The sequence below is a fragment of the Tupaia chinensis genome, unplaced genomic scaffold, assembly GCF_000334495.1.
Source record: "Tupaia chinensis unplaced genomic scaffold, TupChi_1.0 Scaffold140534_1, whole genome shotgun sequence".
Lineage (NCBI taxonomy): Eukaryota > Metazoa > Chordata > Mammalia > Scandentia > Tupaiidae > Tupaia > Tupaia belangeri.
Window position 1 is genome coordinate 129,388 of NW_006200409.1, and position 17,889 is coordinate 147,276.

General features: G+C 47.0%; 1 protein-coding gene across 3 annotated transcripts in view; it reads left to right on the forward strand.

The window, feature by feature from the left end:
• Window positions 1-17,889, forward strand: part of AFAP1L2 (actin filament associated protein 1 like 2) — a 122,212-nt gene that overhangs the window by 59,046 nt on the left and 45,277 nt on the right. The window lies entirely within an intron of this gene.

Consider the following 17,889-nt stretch of genomic DNA (forward strand, 5'->3'; position numbering starts at 1 on the left):
CCAGAGGAGATGGCCATGCTGCAATCCCTTTTCCTCCATTCTCCTCTTGGGATCCTAGGCATGCATGCACACGCGCCCAGCGTGAGTTTAAGCCACCGGGTCCGGGACGCGAACAGCGGTTGACTACGTGGGAGTCCAGTGACATAGCCATTACGCTAACTACTGGTCCCGAGAACATGTTTAAAACAGAGAAAATGTGACTACAAATTTTAGGGTGCTTCAAGTCGGAACCCACAATGAAGAAGAATTGGAACACGGGACAAGACAGGGAGCTAAGGGGTCCCATTGAGATCTGCCAGAGAGGGCAGGGAGAGAAAGAGAGGTTGGAATAAAGAGCCAGATGCAGACTTAAAATGTTCTCAAACAATGAAATGCACTGGAAGCATCTGAAATTGTACATCAGCAGTTTCTTTTGACAAATTTTGGCTGAAACATTAAACAAAAACAATGATCCAACTCAAAACCCTGTGATACCTTTAAGTTGTTTATATAATAGGGCTTCAAGGGTTTAATTTAGAATATTTCTGTGATGAATTACTGGCTCTTGTTCATGTAAACAAGGCACAGACTGCTCAGAGTAACCAAATCTTTTTCATCCAGGTCACGGCTGTTTTCCTTCAGAGAGAACTTTCTTTTTTAGCCCTCTTCTCACCTTGAAAAATCACGACCGACACATTGAAAAGCCCCTTTCCAAGCCCTCCTCACTGCTCTCTGGGAACTCTCATTACAGAATGACAAAAAATCTTTCCCTTGAAGGATACAAAACTCCTTGGAGTCAGACTTAGAACGCCCCGAGTGGGCACAGGATATTTGGGTTTTCTGCACACTGACCACGTGACTTTGGGGAAGTCCTTTCTCTCTCTGAACATTGTTTTGTTTTGATTTAAACAGAGAGATGACTATTTTCCATGTTTTTAAAATGCTCTGAGTCTAGAAGTTCTGTCCAGTGCTGTCCTATAAAAATATAATGCAAAAACTATACATTTAAATGTTTCAAAACTTAACAGGGGGAACCAGGAGTTAGCGTAATGGCTATGTCGCTGGACTCCCACGTAGTCGACCGCGGTTCGTGTCCCGGACCCGGTGGCTTAAAACTCACGCCGGGCGCATGTGCGTGCGTGCCCAAGATCCCGAGAGGAGAATGGAGGAGAAGGGATTGTGGCATGACCATCCCCCCTGGGGGGGTGATTTCTCGCTTTCTGTCTCTATGTCTCTCTCTGTCTGCCTGGCGAGCGCACACGCCCTACAGTGAAAATCTCTCCCAAAAAAAAAAAAAAAAAAAACTTAACAGGTAAGGTCTGGTCCATTAGCCTAGTGGTTAAGGGAACCAGATCCCACGTAGCCAACTGTGTGGTTTGAATCCCGAGTAGGTATGTGTGCATGCCCCAAATCCAGACAGAATGGAGAGATAGGGAAGGGAGTGTGGTGTGACCATGCTCAGGTAGCAAGCACTCTTCCTCTTTCTGGCTCTCTCTCACAAGAGCGTGCACCAAATAAAAAACAATAAAATGTGTTTATGTTGTGTTTCAGGACACACACACACCCACACACCTATATCCAAAACCCAAGTTTTATGAAAGAGTATTGTCTTTTAGTAGAGACTAGATATTCTGATGTTTCCTGTTACACTTATTTTTTTATGGACTTCTTTCTCTTTTTTTTTTTAAGCATTTACTTATTTATCTACTATTTATTTGTTTTGATTCTCAAGCTACCAGGTCCAGGACTTGAACCACAGTCAGCCATGTGGGAATCCAGCACCTTAACCATCATACCACCTGCTGGCCCTAGACTTTATTCTTTAGGGTAGTTTTTAGGTTCATAGCAAAATGATCTTTTTGCTAAGCTGCCAGGGCTAACTCACTAGGTTGACTGCCTGACCCCTATGGGTCTCTGCCCACAGTTGGCAAAGCACTTCTGTTGGCCCTGTAATGAAGACCCTGGAGATTAGCAGAGGACATGAGCGTCAGTCTGAAAAAAGAAAAAGGAGATGGGCCTCTGGTGGGGAGTCAGGAGCCTTATCCTTGGGCCTGCTTCTTTGTGTTGTGGTTTCAACTGCACCAATCACGCCTCTAGCCTCAGTGTGTGTTGGCCGTTGTCAGCAGTGTTTTGGCACTATGTGGTTCACTCAAGATAATGACCTGGTCCTGTAGTTGAAAAGGTTCCCTTTTCAAAGGGAACAGGAAATAAAGTTTACTACTATGCCATTTTATAGCGTTGAAAAATTAGGGTGTGCCTTCTAAAGAGGGTGATTTATGTGGAGCCACCATTTGTTTAACCTTCACTACTATACGTGTATTTTTATTTATTCTATAAATGAGAGCCAGAGACAGAGATATGATACCCCCAATAGAACCTTGACACCACAATCTACCCCCAGCCTCGGCCTGCCCAGATCACAGGAACATGAGTGCCCAGTGTACTCAGGGAGGTCTCCAGATGTGAACCAACAACCTTCCCCTGTGGGTTGGACTATCAGAACATCATGCCCCACTACCGTGCCACCCAGCCCCCTTTGCTTCTGTATTAAAAAGGACTTTTTTTTTGTCATTAGTGACTAAAATTCCCCTTAGGTAATAAAGGGAATTTATTAGTTTGTGTAGTCGGTGAGTATAAAGTTAGCTGTAGGCATGGTTGGGCCCAGGAGCCTTAGCTGTGTGGTCAAGGCTTGGTCTTTTTCTCTAGTTGTCAGCTTTGCTCCCCTCTAGCACTGGCTTCATCCTCAGATCGGAAAGGAGAAGTCTTCTGCAGCTCTAGTGTGTCTCACATGGTTTACTAGCCAGAGAAAGGACCTCTTTCCCCCATACGCCATATAGTAAATCTCAGGGAAAACTCTCCCTAGCTTGAACCCACCTCTGAGAGCTAAAGAATAGCCAGACCTTGGCTACATCCCCACCCCTTTGGCTAGCGGGTGGGTTCGGTCAAATCTGACCCAGAGGGAATAGGTCCTCCCATACCTAAGGAAGAGAAAAGAAGTAGATCAGAACCATTCATTCCCATTCACTATCGATTCCTAACTCCTTCCAGGCTGCTAAAGGAAGTCAGTGGGGTTCTCCTTAAGGGATGATGAGCTGATTCTCAGTTCCTGTCTGTTAGCTAGAGGTATCAGTGGAAGCAGGCTTAGTCTAAGCTAGACAGCCTTTCAGAGCCGCTGCATTGTTAAAATTGCTCCACTGTGTGGGGAATTTTGCTCCCTTATTCTTCCTAAAACTAAGAATAATTGGGAAGACCCTTTTCTTGTGCTGTCCTGTATTAGCAGTCACATCCCACCCCTTTCCTCAGCTGTTTGGCCTCCAGATTCTGGCCCCTAGCACTGGGGAGTCAGGAGGCTTAGGGACAGCGCTCCACCCACAGCCGTCTACTGTCCGGGCTGGCCTAGAGTTGCAGCTTCCATGCTTGTCTCTACCGTCTGACTGCCCCCAAAGGCTAGACTATCTTGGCATTCGTCAGCACTGCAATAACTGAAGCTCTTCTTTCACATCCTTCCATTTCCAGAGATGGCACTGCTTCGCTCCGCTTCTCCCTGCTGGGCCTTTGGAATTTCCCCTTAGTCTCTCCACTCCTTATCCCTAAGCCTGGTGGAAGTTTGTCTTCATTGTTCTCTGCCCACTTTCCTCTAGCCTGCATCCAAGGCCATGGTGATATCCCAGGCTTTTCTGAGGTGTTTTTTTTCTGGAACTTTCCTCACACTTTGTTTTCTTTTCTTCTTCTTTTTTTTTTTTTAAGAATTATTTATTCATTTATTTACTTACTTATTTATTTTAAGTTGACCGGAATGAGGAGGGAGAGAGGGAGAGAAAGTGAGAAAGGAAGCCGCCAGGTCTGGGACACAAACCTCTGTTGGCCATGTGGGAGTACAACGCCTTAAACCACCATGCCACCTGCCGGCCCCTCACACACTTTGCTTTCTAGTGAATTAAAAAAAAATTATTAACAGTCTGTTTTTATTATTATTATTTTATTTAGCTTTTGCTATAGAGTGCATGTGCTCATTGGAGAGAGATAGAGACAGGGAGAGAGGGAGGAAGACAGAGAGAGAAAGTGAAAATCACCCCCAGGGGACATGGTCACACCATAATCCATTCTCCTCTCGAGATTTTGGGCACTTAGGCACACACACCTGCTGTGATGTTCAAGGTGTTTGGTCCAGAACTCAACTGCAGAGTTAGCCAAGTAGGATCCAGCCACATTAACTTCCATACCACCTGCTGGCTCCATCTGTTTTATTTATTTTTAAGTTTGTTTATTTACTTCTTCCATGAGAGAGATACAGAAAAAGAGAAGAGAGACAAGCATCCCCAACAGGGTCTTCATGCTTTGATCCATCCCCAAGCTCGGCCAGCTCAGTATGCCCAGTGAGGCCTCAGGACTTTCTCACGTGAGTCCACATTGCAGAGGCTTGCGTTACTGCTGTGCCACTGTCTAGCCTAACAGTCTGTTTTAATAAGCAAATCTTTTTCAATGTAAGGTAGCCTCACATTCATGGAAGAAACCCTAGGCTTGGGGACAGAAGGACCTGTTGATTCTGAGCTCTGATATTTACTGCATGGGCCTAGAATCACAGAACCGCATAGCCTCCTTTGGCTTCAAATTTGGGGATGATAATACCTACCTCACAGGGTGACTGGAATTGTATATGTAGACTGCCTGGCTTAGATTCCAGGGTCAAAAATGTGCTCAGTAGTCTTCTGAGTTTGCAAGCAAGGGAAACCCAACTCAATGTGGCTTAAACAAAAACTAGAATGCCTTGACCACCCTGAGTTGTGTAGGGTCACTCTGCGGTGTGTAGGAAAATGGCTAGTTTGAGTCACAACTGAATTCAAGCGCTAAGATGATGCTGTCAGGACTTTCCAGGCTCTGTTTTCCAAGCGCTAAGATGATGCTGTCAGGACTCTCCAGGCTCTGTTTTCCTTCTCAGGTTGTCTGTTCCCTACCATGGCCACAACAGCCTCAGGCTGGCATTCTAGTAGCTCAGCAACCCAAAGGAGGAAGGTAGTTCCAGGAAGAGTCCCAAGGCTGTGGTTCCTGGTTCATCCTGAAGCCAATCAGTGGGGCTGGGAATGAAACGCTCTGATTGGGTGGGTCCAAGGTCATGTGACTGCTTTGTAGAATCAGGAATGGTTGAACCACAAATGCTGACATAGGGAAAGGGAGTTCCTTAAAGGAAAACTGGCTGCAAGTAAGGGTGAATGGATATTGGAGAAGGAAGAAAAACAACACATAGATGATCCTTCGGGGTTAAGATTGTGAATGGTGTTGGACTCTTTGCTCAAAGGAACATTCCCTGTGATGGGTGGGAAGAATGGAGGCAGAAAGGCAGAGGGTGGAGAAGCAGCAAAATGGCCCAGAGGCCATCTCTCAAACTGCAGCCCAGCACTGATTCTCAATTCTGAAAACCTTCACTTGTTCAATTTCATCTCTGCATGTTTTCATGAAGGTCATTGCCCTGCAGGGATTAACCTAAATTCTACCTCATCACTCCTCTTGTCATCTTCCAGGACATGATTTAGTAGTCCTGCAAAATCAAACAGGGCCATCTCAATTGCTCTCTCGAGGCCGTCCTACTAAAATTATGATGTGCATGTGTATTTAAAGCATATGGGGGGACCAGCAAATGGCGTAATGATTGCATTGCTGGACTCCCATGCAGTCTAGCATGTTCAAGTACTGGACCTAGTGGCTTAAAATTCACACCAGGCACATGTGTGCACATGCCTAAAATCACAAGAGGAGGATCGAAGAGAAGGGATTGCAGCATGGCCATCTGCCCGGAGGGGGTAATTTTTCACTTTCCATCTCTCTGTCTCTCTCTGTCTCTCAGTGAGCACACACACCCTATAGCAAAAGTCTCTCTTAAATAAAATAAAGCACACGGGGCATTTTATTTATCTGTTTTACAGAAGGGATTTATGCTTTCTTTTGCAGCTAACATTTAATTTAGTATACATACTTTCTGAGGTTATTTTGTGATCTTCACATTGATCCTATGAGGTAGGTACTATTATTTTTTATTTTTTGGAGAGGTTTTTGCTATAGGGCGTGTGCGCTCGCCAGAAAGACAGAGAGAGACAGAGAGACAGAAAGTGAGAAATCACCTCCAGGGAGGATGGCCACGACGCAATCCCTTCTCCTCCGTTCTCCTCTTGGGATCTTGGGCACGCACGCACACATACCTGGCATGAGTTTAAGCCACCCCGTCCAGGACTTGAACCGTGGTCGACTACATGAGAGTCCAGCAACATAGCCTTACGCTAACTGCTGGTCCCGAGGTAGGTACTATTATTAATCCCATTTCACAAATGTAGAAACTGTGGCACAGGGATTAATTAAGCTTCCTAAGTCTACATACTAGTATGTGGTAAAACCAAGAATGAACCAGGATTTGAAACAAAGATGCAGGCAGTTGGAATCTGGAGCTTGGTGAAGCTGCAAAGGACATGGACATGGCTGCTCCTCTTGGGACCAGGAACCCAGGAGGAGAGGAGTTTGACTGCAGGGCACCAGAGAAGCCCCCAGGAAGGCCTGTTGCCTGGTGGTCCAGTGGGCACCTAATCAGTCCGGGGCTGGTGGCTTGCTGACTCTGAGGTTAGGGTGGTGGTCGCTTGGGCTCGCTGGGTCTGATTTCAACCTCCTTGGAGGCAGGGGCCTAAAGAGGATAAAGAGACCCTACTTATACCAGTCCATTGAGTTTTATTCTTTCGCCAAATACTAGAAAGAAACAGTAAATCTGGATAGCGTAGTGATTTTTTTTTTCTTTCCAGACTCCTTAGTGTGTGTCCTTTCTCTTGAATAGAAATATTAAACATAGACGTACAAACCGACATCCATAGTCCAGGAAGCATAATAGCTCTGCAGTAGTTTCTTTTCTCTCTGTGACAACGCAGGGCTCTTCTATGTTCAGGAATGGGAAATGTAAAGACTGAGAAATGTCCTGTAACCCACGCACGGAGGAGGAGCCACGGTTATCATGTTCTAGCCTCATTTCTGTTCAATGTGGACTTTCCCAGGTACCCACCTGCCTCTGGTTCTGCGAGTAAAGTGGTTTGTGCCAGTTGTGGAACTTGCCACGCAGGGAGACACGCAGCTCCTTACAGTGCTGGGCCTCCCACCCGCATAACCGGCCCCCGCTGAGTCTGAATGAAGCCACTCTTATGGCAGAGTGCATTTAAGGAATGTCCAGACTAGGCGGGAGAACAAAGGCCTCCTGGGCCCCAAAGCCCCTTTGTCTGGCCTGGACCTTGGTGGCCACTGGAACCTGGAGTATATCTCACCGGCCCTCATGTGCCCACTGAACTGCTGCAGCATCCTGGGGGGTGAGCTCCCAGACTTGGGTTCCGTGGGTTTCCAGTCCCTGGGGGAGCAAGCTTCTCTGTTCCTTCCCCATCTGTTTCCTTGAGAATGTTCTCCTACCCACAACCAACCAGAAATGAGATGCCTTGTGTTGCCCCAGTTCCTTCAGGTACCAGGGGCCACTCTGGGGAACCATTCCAGAGGTGTTAACTGACCCAAGCGAAGACTGGAATTGTGGCCAGGGACTGGTAAGCCCTTTGCCTAGGCCTACTGGACTGACCAGCCAGACCCTCTTAGTAGGGGAACATTCATTAGGAGAGTGTGTGTGTGTGTGTGTGTGTGTGTGTGTGTGTGTGTGTGTGTCTGTCTGTCTGTCTGTCTGGAAGCCTTACATTCAGCAGGTGTTGTTTTGCCAAGCACTGACTCTGAGCAAAGCAGTGGTGAGCACAGGGGAGGAAAACCAAATCAGAAGATGTGGTCCCTACTCACACAGAGATATCAGTTTCCCTGGAGACAGAAAATCTCGCTTTCATGGAGAAAACCATTACGATGGGTGAATTAGCAATCAACAGCCTATGTGCTTTCAGGCTGTCGGGGAGGTAGTTTTTCTGAGCAGCCCAAAGCAGCGTGTAGAGGTGGCCCTTGGCAGGCCTGGAGTCTTTTCTGCCTGGCTGTGCTTGGTTTGACGTCTTCAGCTGTTACAGTGTGAATTTCCAAAGGGCCCAACTGAGGAGCTCTGGTTCCAGCTGGCTTCTTAGCAGGGCTTGGAATTCTGCTCTCGGGGAGGTTTGTTCCATGTGAGAGGTCAGCAGTGAGCAGCTCAAGTTGTTTTCCCCGTAGTGCAGCCATAGCACAGTATCTGTCCCAGCTCTGTGGCTCGCACAGCTAATCTGGGAATGCAGAGGGCTGCTCGTTCTTAGGGAAAGTGTTTCAAGTGATGAGACTCAAAGATACTGAGAAAAAGCAGAGCTTGCAAAAATGATGACAGGGTGATTCTTGAATGTCAGGCTCAGTAGGGAGCTGAACGTTCACAGTGCTAGTGAACAAGGCAAAACCCTCCCCCTCGCCATTTCGTGGAGATGGAAGTAAAGAAAAACTCCTGAAGTATTGATACTGGAGAAAGTTACTTGTATCCTGGCTAAGTCTCCTGGAGTTCACACAGGTAGAAATCACTGTGGTCTGCCCAAGGGGTAGTCTGTGAATCATGTGGGTGCTGGTTGTCCATGATAAGAGTTTCCACTCGTTTAAGCAGGAGGAAGAACTGAGCTCAGTGGCGTGGAAACATATGGACATACGGTCATTGCCCTCCACACTCTAATGAGCGTGTAGGACTCTCTCTCCAGAGAGAAACATTTTTCAATTTTTCAATTATATCTGACATCCTGTAACCCACTTGAACCTCATGTAAGTCAGAAATGAGCTACATAGGGACCAGCAGTTAGTGTAATGTCTATGTCGCTGGACTCCCATGTAGTCAACTGCGGTTTGAGTCCTGGACTCGGTGGCTTAAAACTCACGCTGGGCGCGTGTGCGTGTGTGCCCAAGATCCTGGGAGGAGAATGGAGGAGAAGGGATTGTGGCGTGGTCATACCCCCTGGGGGGTGATTTCTCGCTTTCTGTCTGTCTCTCTGTCTGTCTGAGGAGCGCACATGCCCTATGGCAAAAAGCTCTCAAAAAAAAAAAAAAAGAGAGAGAGAGAAATGAGCAGCAGGTAGAATAATGGCTATATCACTGGACTCCCACGTAGTCGACTGTGGTTCGCATCCTGGACCTGGCGGCTTAAAACTGGTATGTGGGAGGGCTGCTCGTTCTTAGGGAAAGTGTTTCAAGTGATGAGACTCAAAGATACTGAGAAAAAGCAGAGCTTGCAAAAATGATGACAGGGTGATTCTTGAATGTCAGGCTCAGTAGGGAGCTGAACGTTCACAGTGCTAGTGAACAAGGCAAAACCCTCCCCCTCGCCATTTCGTGGAGATGGAAGTAAAGAAAAACTCCTGAAGTATTGATACTGGAGAAAGTTACTTGTATCCTGGCTAAGTCTCCTGGAGTTCACACAGGTAGAAATCACTGTGGTCTGCCCAAGGGGTAGTCTGTGAATCATGTGGGTGCTGGTTGTCCATGATAAGAGTTTCCACTCGTTTAAGCAGGAGGAAGAACTGAGCTCAGTGGCGTGGAAACATATGGACATACGGTCATTGCCCTCCACACTCTAATGAGCGTGTAGGACTCTCTCTCCAGAGAGAAACATTTTTCAATTTTTCAATTATATCTGACATCCTGTAACCCACTTGAACCTCATGTAAGTCAGAAATGAGCTACATAGGGACCAGCAGTTAGTGTAATGGCTATGTCGCTGGACTCCCATGTAGTCAACTGCGGTTTGAGTCCTGGACTCGGTGGCTTAAAACTCACGCTGGGCGCGTGTGCGTGTGTGCCCAAGATCCTGGGAGGAGAATGGAGGAGAAGGGATTGTGGCGTGGTCATACCCCCTGGGGGGTGATTTCTCGCTTTCTGTCTGTCTCTCTGTCTGTCTGAGGAGCGCACATGCCCTATGGCAAAAAGCTCTCAAAAAAAAAAAAAAAAGAGAGAGAGAGAAATGAGTTATATAGAAGCATTATGGAAGCTTGTTTTTAAAGGAAACTTACTAATAGTTTTATAAAGTAAAACGACTACACACCTTTATGTAGCTCAGTGGTTCTTAACCCTGGGTGTGTATTATAATTAACTGAGAAGCTTTTGAAGCTTCTAATGCCTCAGCATACACAGAGCACCCACAGCAGACTCCTTGTGGGAGGATCCGGGTATAAGAATGATCTTTAGCTCTGTGGGTGATTCCAGGGAGCAGACAGGGCTGCAAATAACTGCTTTACCTTTTAGATGCATGTCTCTGAGTGGCCATGTATTAGATAGGCTTAGAACTTTAAAAGACATGTCCTTTAAAGTCAGTAGTACAGTCCTTCGAGAACATGAGAAACTGGTACTGGGCCACAGAAACCTGCTGTGTATGCAGGAGTGCCCAGCAGAGGAGCTATCACAGTGCTGCCTCCAGCCATCCCATGGAATGCCACCAAGCCAGTAAAAGGAACAAGCTCCTCATACATGCTGCCTGGATGGTGCTCACATACCTTTGGTCATGGAAAAGGAGCCTGACTCCAGAAGCTATGCGGGTTGCCATGCTCTGAGAATGGGGAAGAGGTTGCCCGTGAAAGAGCACAAAGAAACTTTTGGGTGATAGCAACGTTCTGTATCTTGATTATGGTGGTTCCCACAGCTGAGTGTTTGTCAAAACACACAAAACTACTGGGTCAGCCAGTGGTTTGGTGGTTAAGGTAGCTGGATTCAACATGGCCAACTATGTGGTTTGAGTCCTGGACCCAGTGACTTGAAAAACATGCCCGGCATGTGTGTGCATATACCCAAATTCCCAAGGGGAGAATGGAAGAGAAGGGATTGCAGCATGGCCGTTCCTCCCCACCCCAGGGGACAGGTGGTAGTGCTTCCTCACTTTCTCTTTTTCTAGTGAGTACACAAACCCCAGAGCAGATTTTTAAAATGCACAAACACAGAACTATATATAAAAGCAGATTTACTGTATATAAATTGTATCTCAATAAACTAAAAATCCACTCCTGGGCCAGCAGATGACATGGCATAAAGGTTAAGGCACTGGGTCCTACATGGCCATCTTCACAGCTCGAGTCCTGGACCTGGCGGCTTAAGAAGCATGCTGAGCACGTGTGTGTGTTTATGTGTGTGTACACTCAAAATCCTGAGTGGGGGCTGGAGGACAAGGAACTGTGGCATGGCCATGTCCCCTGGGGTGATTTTTTTTCTCTCTCTCTGGTGAGCACACATGGAATTTTATTCAGACATTAGAAGTACAAACACATGCTACAACATGAATGACCCTTGTAAACATAATGCTTAAGTCAAAAGAAGACAGTCACAAAGGCTACATATTGCGTGATCCCCTTTATATGGAATATCCAGAATAAGCAGAATGGTTGTTAGGGGTCATGGGTAGGAGGAATGGGAACTATCTATCTAATGAGTATCCATTGAAGGTAATAAAAAATGTTCCGGAACTAGATATTGGTAATAGTTGTACAACATTGTGAATATGCTTAATTGCGCTTAATTGTAAACTTTTTAAACTTTTAAAAAGTCAAAATGGGGAACCAACAGATGGCATAATGGTTATGTTGTTGGATTCCCACGTAGTTGACCACGGTTCAAGTTTTGGACTCGGTGGCTTAAACTCATGCCAGGCACGTGTGCATTTGTGTCCAAAATCCCAAGAGGAGAATGGAGGAGAAAGGGTTACAGCACGGCTATCCCCTCTGAGGGATGATTTCTTGCTTTCTGTCTCTCTGTCTCTTCAGCAAGCATATGCACCCTATAAGAAAAAAAAATCACTCTTTAAAAAAAAAAAAAAGACAAAATGGTACACTTTAATGTATGTTTTACCACCACTAAAAGAAGAAAGAAAAAATACTCCACTTCTAACATGTCAGATAGACAGCAGATTTGTGGTTGAAGGCTGACTGTGCATTTGGCACTTTTGCAGAAAGGGAGCATTTGGTTTAAAGTCACCTCCTCGGTGGTGTGAAGGAGCTGGTCTTGTGAAAGCTCCCCCCGCGATCTGAGGAGCCTCTCTGATCAGGAAAGTCGCTCTGACATGGTCCACTCTTCCATGATGTCTAGTTGACGCCATTCCTTCTCTCAGGAACTCTCATCAGATCATAACTTTGGATGTTCCCCAGCAGCCGGATAATGAGGATAAAATGCCCAATGTCATGACCTTGGAAACTGTCAAGGGAGTGGAGACCCATATATTTATTTATGACGAACAGGTCTACTCAGTTTGATGTTTGGCAGGACAATCAGGCTCAATCCTGGTCTTTAGCACATGCAGCTGAATAAATAAAAATGTGTGCATAAAACAGCAGGAGAACCATGAAGAGCAACTTTTTCAGCTTGTCAGGAAGACATCGAAGGTTGGGAGCCTAGTGACCAAAAAGCAAGACTGCCTCAAGATGAGGAAAACTGGAGGAGGAGGTCATCTGGACCCAGAGCCTGGCCATGGCCGAGGGCAGTGAATTGAGCAGTTGAACCATCCAGCTCTGCGTGGGCCTCCGGCATCCTAGACAAGAATCTTATTGATGGCTTTGCAGACTCTGAGCAGACAACTCTGAACTTTAACAGAGCCAGGATGGAAGCCTGCACAAGGGCCTACAGTTTCCAGAATGAACAACACGCTTATTTTTCCCTCTCTACACAGGAGGATGGAAGAGACCAAAATGAAAGTGTGGGGGGTGTTGGGGGAGAAAGGAAATATGATGACCACGTTCCAGAGCCTTGGCGGAATGGCCCCATTCCTCAGATTGCCTGGCCCTCTGAGCCCTGAGGGTTAAAAATTGTCACTGGGGTTGTTGCAAATTGGGGCTTTGCCTTTGTTGACTGTTATTTCCAAGAGCCTGTAGCTGGACCCTGCAAGGGTGTGTCCAAGGAGAATCAGTGACAGCCGCAGGGAGTGCCTAGCACTCTTGGGTACTCTGATGCTTGGCCAGAAAACAGTTACGCTCAGCCTTGTCCATAGACCTGACACGCAATGAGACGACCGTGAAACCACTGGCTTTGACAGTGAAACCCAGGCAGGCAGAAGCTGGCAAGAGAGCTGGGTGCCGCTGGCCATGGCAGCTTCCCAGAGAGCGGACCTGGTAGGTCTTGAAGAATGATGAGAGTCCAAGAGGACAGGAAATGACATTCCGAGCTTTTTGACTAGCTCTGGTTCCTGGGCCTGCATTTCTTCAACCCTGGTACTTTTCCTTCACCTAGCACAGCCATTCTAGAGGAAGAGAAAGACATCAAATTGTCCTCGGCAGAGAGCATCCCAAGGACTGCTCTCCCCCACTCATCTGCCTGGCCCATCAGTTCCTCGATGGCAGGGACCATGGCTACTTGCTTCACCATGGCATCCCCAGGCCTGGACATTTGGTGCTGCTCTGTATCTCTCAGCCACAGGAGATCTCCACCTATATTCTCTCCGTACCAGCTCCTTTTGGCTCTACCTGTCTCATGGCTCCAGTCCAAGCCTCTCCTCCCCCCACCCTACCACTCTCCTTGCCCTGTGGGGTGGGGTGGAATGGGAAGCAATGACTTGAATACCCTCTCTGATTTCTTGGGAATGACTACAGCCTCTGGATGGAAGACAGTCCTTTAAACTTGAGCATACCTGGGTTTGAACTCCAGTGCCACTGCTCACTGGGATGTGGCTGAGTTAGGTTGTACTTTAGCCTCAGTCACCTGTTTTCATGTTTGTGCTTTTTCAGGGTGGTTATAAGAACTGGAGATGTCGGGGGTACAGCAGATCATGTGGCACCGAGTGCCATGATTAAGCTATGGCACCATCATTCTCATCTGCACTACTGTGATCATCTTACTGGCCTTCCTGTAAACCCCCCACCACCTTGGTCCCCTTCCATCTGTCCTCTCCACTATTGTCACACCTAGTCCATCTCTAGCCTACTGGAAGAACAGCCTTTCATGGCTCTGTTCACTGCTTTGCCTAGAGTTCCTATAGGGTCAGCCACTAACTCCTGAGCGAAGCAAGTAAGGCCCCATGTTCTGCTTCTCCATCAGCTCCGCAGTATTGGCCTCGGAGACCACATTCTGCCCCATAGACCCAGTCCCAGTCGCTCCCAGGCTCCCGTGCCCCTGATACAAAAGCCCTGTGCTCTCAGTCTTTGAGTCTTTTGAGTATCTCATTCCCTTTCTCCCAAAATACTTCTGCCTTTTCCTGGTGAGCCCCATGCATTCCTCACTGGCCAGCTTATAAATTCCTCTCCCTGATAACCCCAGAGGGAGCCTCCCTTTCCTCGGGGTATTTCCGGTTCTTGGAGGCAGCCTTGAATTACTTCTGTTTTCACCCTATATGTTCATCAGGTCCCTGGCAGAGCCAAGGACCACATTGTGGGTCACCTTTGTTCCCCACAGCCAGGCACAGGCTCCCCACCCTTTGGCTTGGTACATATTTGATTGTGTAAAATATGCACAGAGGCTGTTTTCCAGGAATCAGGCAGCTTTGGGAATAGCAGAGGATGTGGAAGTGAAGAGACACCGTTTTCGTGCCCTTTTGTTAGCTCAGAAGTAGCAGCAAAGGGACAGCTTTGGGTTCAGAAGGTCAGGGAAAATGCAGCTTGAGACCCCAATGACTTTCACTTTTCCTTTTCACTGTAGCTGGGTTCAAGGCTGCCCTCGTTGTCTTCTTGCATTTATCCTTTGTTTTCTCTGGTGTGACTTCCTTGAACTCCCTCCTTTATAGCCTACGAGTTCCTGCTGCCCACAGGAAACTCACCAATAACTGCTCAAAACAAAACAGAAACACAGCCTAAGGCCTTTCGGTTCAGAAACCAGGTTTTATTTTCTCTTTTAAATTCTTCCGTAGGGCCACCTAGGTGGACCCTGGATAGATAGATGATTTTTGACTTAGTGGCGGTTAATGGTCGTTCACATACTGCCTGAGCTCACGTTTGCAAAGCTGGGTCTTGGTCCCTCCTTACTCTGTCTCAGGCAAGAGTCCTAATTTTGCCGTCCTCTCTCCCTCGCCATTCTGTCTAATTCAGCTCCCCATCCCTATGCCATCTCCAGTTTTGCTCCAGTTCAGCTCAATCATCCAGACTCAGCAGCACTGCTGCCTTGGACAAGGGCAGAGTGACTTTGGTGGCATGACTCCTGGTCCTTCGTGAGCCAGGCTGGTCCTAGCAGGGCATGGGGCTGAGGCTCCACTGGTTCGGAAGGTGGGAATCCCCTACTCGTTAACATGTCATCTTTCAGTGGGTGTGTCCTCTGGTGATGCCCATAGTGGTCATTTCTCCGGATGCTTCTTTGTCTGCTCGGAAAGTTCCTGTGGCCCACCCCTTTGAGCACACACAGAACCACCTGAAAGAGCTTCCTACACCCTGGTGAGCCCAGTTCCCTCCTATCTTTCTCTCCTTCGTTTATAAATCTGCTCAGCATGATGGGTGGGTCTGACCAGCAATGCCAGGGAGACAAGAAGGTAAGAGGAAGGGTGAGCAAATGAGTGCAGACTTCCAACAAAGTGCCTGTTTCTCCCAGAATGACACTGAAGAGTGCTTGCCCATGCAGGTGAGGAGCTTGGGCTGGTCTGACCCTAAGAGAATCCACAGGAAGGCTGAAGCCACCAAGGGCTCCAGAGGGTAGGCAAGTTGCTGGGGTCTACATTTTAGAAGAACTAGTCCTTGCACTAAGCTTTAGGGCTTGGTTCCCTTTAGACCATTCTGGAGAATTGTTTGATTCCCAGTATTGTTACTGTGTCATGTAAGCTGCGGTTAATGGTCGTTCACATACTGCCTGAGCTCACGTTTGCAAAGCTGGGTCTTGGTCCCTCCTTACTCTGTCTCAGGCAAGAGTCCTAATTTTGCCGTCCTCTCTCCCTCGCCATTCTGTCTAATTCAGCTCCCCATCCCTATGCCATCTCCAGTTTTGCTCCAGTTCAGCTCAATCATCCAGACTCAGCAGCACTGCTGCCTTGGACAAGGGCAGAGTGACTTTGGTGGCATGACTCCTGGTCCTTCGTGAGCCAGGCTGGTCCTAGCAGGGCATGGGGCTGAGGCTCCACTGGTTCGGAAGGTGGGAATCCCCTACTCGTTAACATGTCATCTTTCAGTGGGTGTGTCCTCTGGTGATGCCCATAGTGGTCATTTCTCCGGATGCTTCTTTGTCTGCTCGGAAAGTTCCTGTGGCCCACCCCTTTGAGCACACACAGAACCACCTGAAAGAGCTTCCTACACCCTGGTGAGCCCAGTTCCCTCCTATCTTTCTCTCCTTCGTTTATAAATCTGCTCAGCATGATGGGTGGGTCTGACCAGCAATGCCAGGGAGACAAGAAGGTAAGAGGAAGGGTGAGCAAATGAGTGCAGACTTCCAACAAAGTGCCTGTTTCTCCCAGAATGACACTGAAGAGTGCTTGCCCATGCAGGTGAGGAGCTTGGGCTGGTCTGACCCTAAGAGAATCCACAGGAAGGCTGAAGCCACCAAGGGCTCCAGAGGGTAGGCAAGTTGCCGGGGTCTACATTTTAGAACAACTAGTCCTTGCAACTAAGCTTTAGGGCTTGGTTCCCTTTAGACCATTCTGGAGAATTGTTTGATTCCCAGTATTGTTACTGTGTCATGTAAGCTAGAAAAGCAGAAAGAGATCCTTTTAAAGAATTTCTTCTGGGCCCAGCTGCTATAGTACAACAGAAGTGTAAGCCTCTGCAAGGCTGGAAGCCATATAGCTGACTGCTGCTCGGAGCCCCAGATTGGCCTGAGAAAACATCAGGTCATGCATAGACACTCAGGATCCTGAAGAGCTATGGAAAAGGGATTGCAGTGTGACAGTGTGACAAGACCTTCTCAAGAGTGCTTCTCTATCTCACATGTGCATATGTGTGTATATATATATGTATATATATACACACATATATATATATCATGAGTAAATGTGTTTAATTGTATGTGTGTATCTGTAGTGTGTGTATATGAAAGTATGTATATATATGTATGCATATATATATATATGTAAGAAATGTGTGTATAGATAAGTGTATGTGTGTATAAATAGTGTATGTATATAATATATATACATATATATGTGTGTATGTATATATATATATACATGTATATATATACACACACACACATACACACACACCCATGCTCTTTATCATTAGAAAAAATAAAGCCCATCTGTTCTACTGTTACTAGGTAGAACTGCCAGATATCTAGATTTTCAGTGACTTCCCTTCAGTCTTAATTCAGGCTGGTAATCTGATTTTCTTGTAAGCTGGCCAAGGAATGCTTTCATGTATGAAGTAAGTGGACAGGTTCACTTTGCTTTCATTCTTTAATTTAGTCCAGCAATATTTATCGGACATTGCACTGGTCCCTGGATATAGAACATAGACACAGAGCCTGTTCTTGGCGCTTACAGTCAACAGTGACACAAACACCTATGATACAGTGCAGCCAGGGCTGTGAGAGGGTGAAGTTGTTTCTTATTGATGCTCTAACAAATTACCAAATGTAGTGACTTCAAATCCATCCACTTATACTTCTGGAGACCAGACTCTAAAAGGAACCCACAGGGCTTTGTTCCTTCTGGAGACTCTAGGGCAGAATCTAATTCCTTGCATCTTCCAGCTCCTAGAGGTTGCCTGCGTCCCTTGGCTCCTGGTATCTTCCTCCATCCTCAAAGGCAGTAGTATCTTCTTTCATCCTCCTGCTTCTCTCTCGTAAGAGCTCTTGTGATTACATCCCCTCAATTTAACCACATCTGTGAGCTAGGTTCTATTTTCCATGTGAAGTAGCATTTTCATGGGATTAGGGGAGTAGGGCATGAACATCTCTGAGGCCACAGTTCAACCTGTCACAGGGGCCAGTGCTGGTAACAGGGGATTGATGGTCTGTTAAGGAGGCCTCACCGTTTCACAGGCCCAGAGAAGGTGTCCCAGGATGAATGTTATCCGGATCAAGACCTGAGGAATGAGTGAGGCTTGCCAAGGGAGAGGACTACAGTGTGTCCAAGGCTGGGGAAGG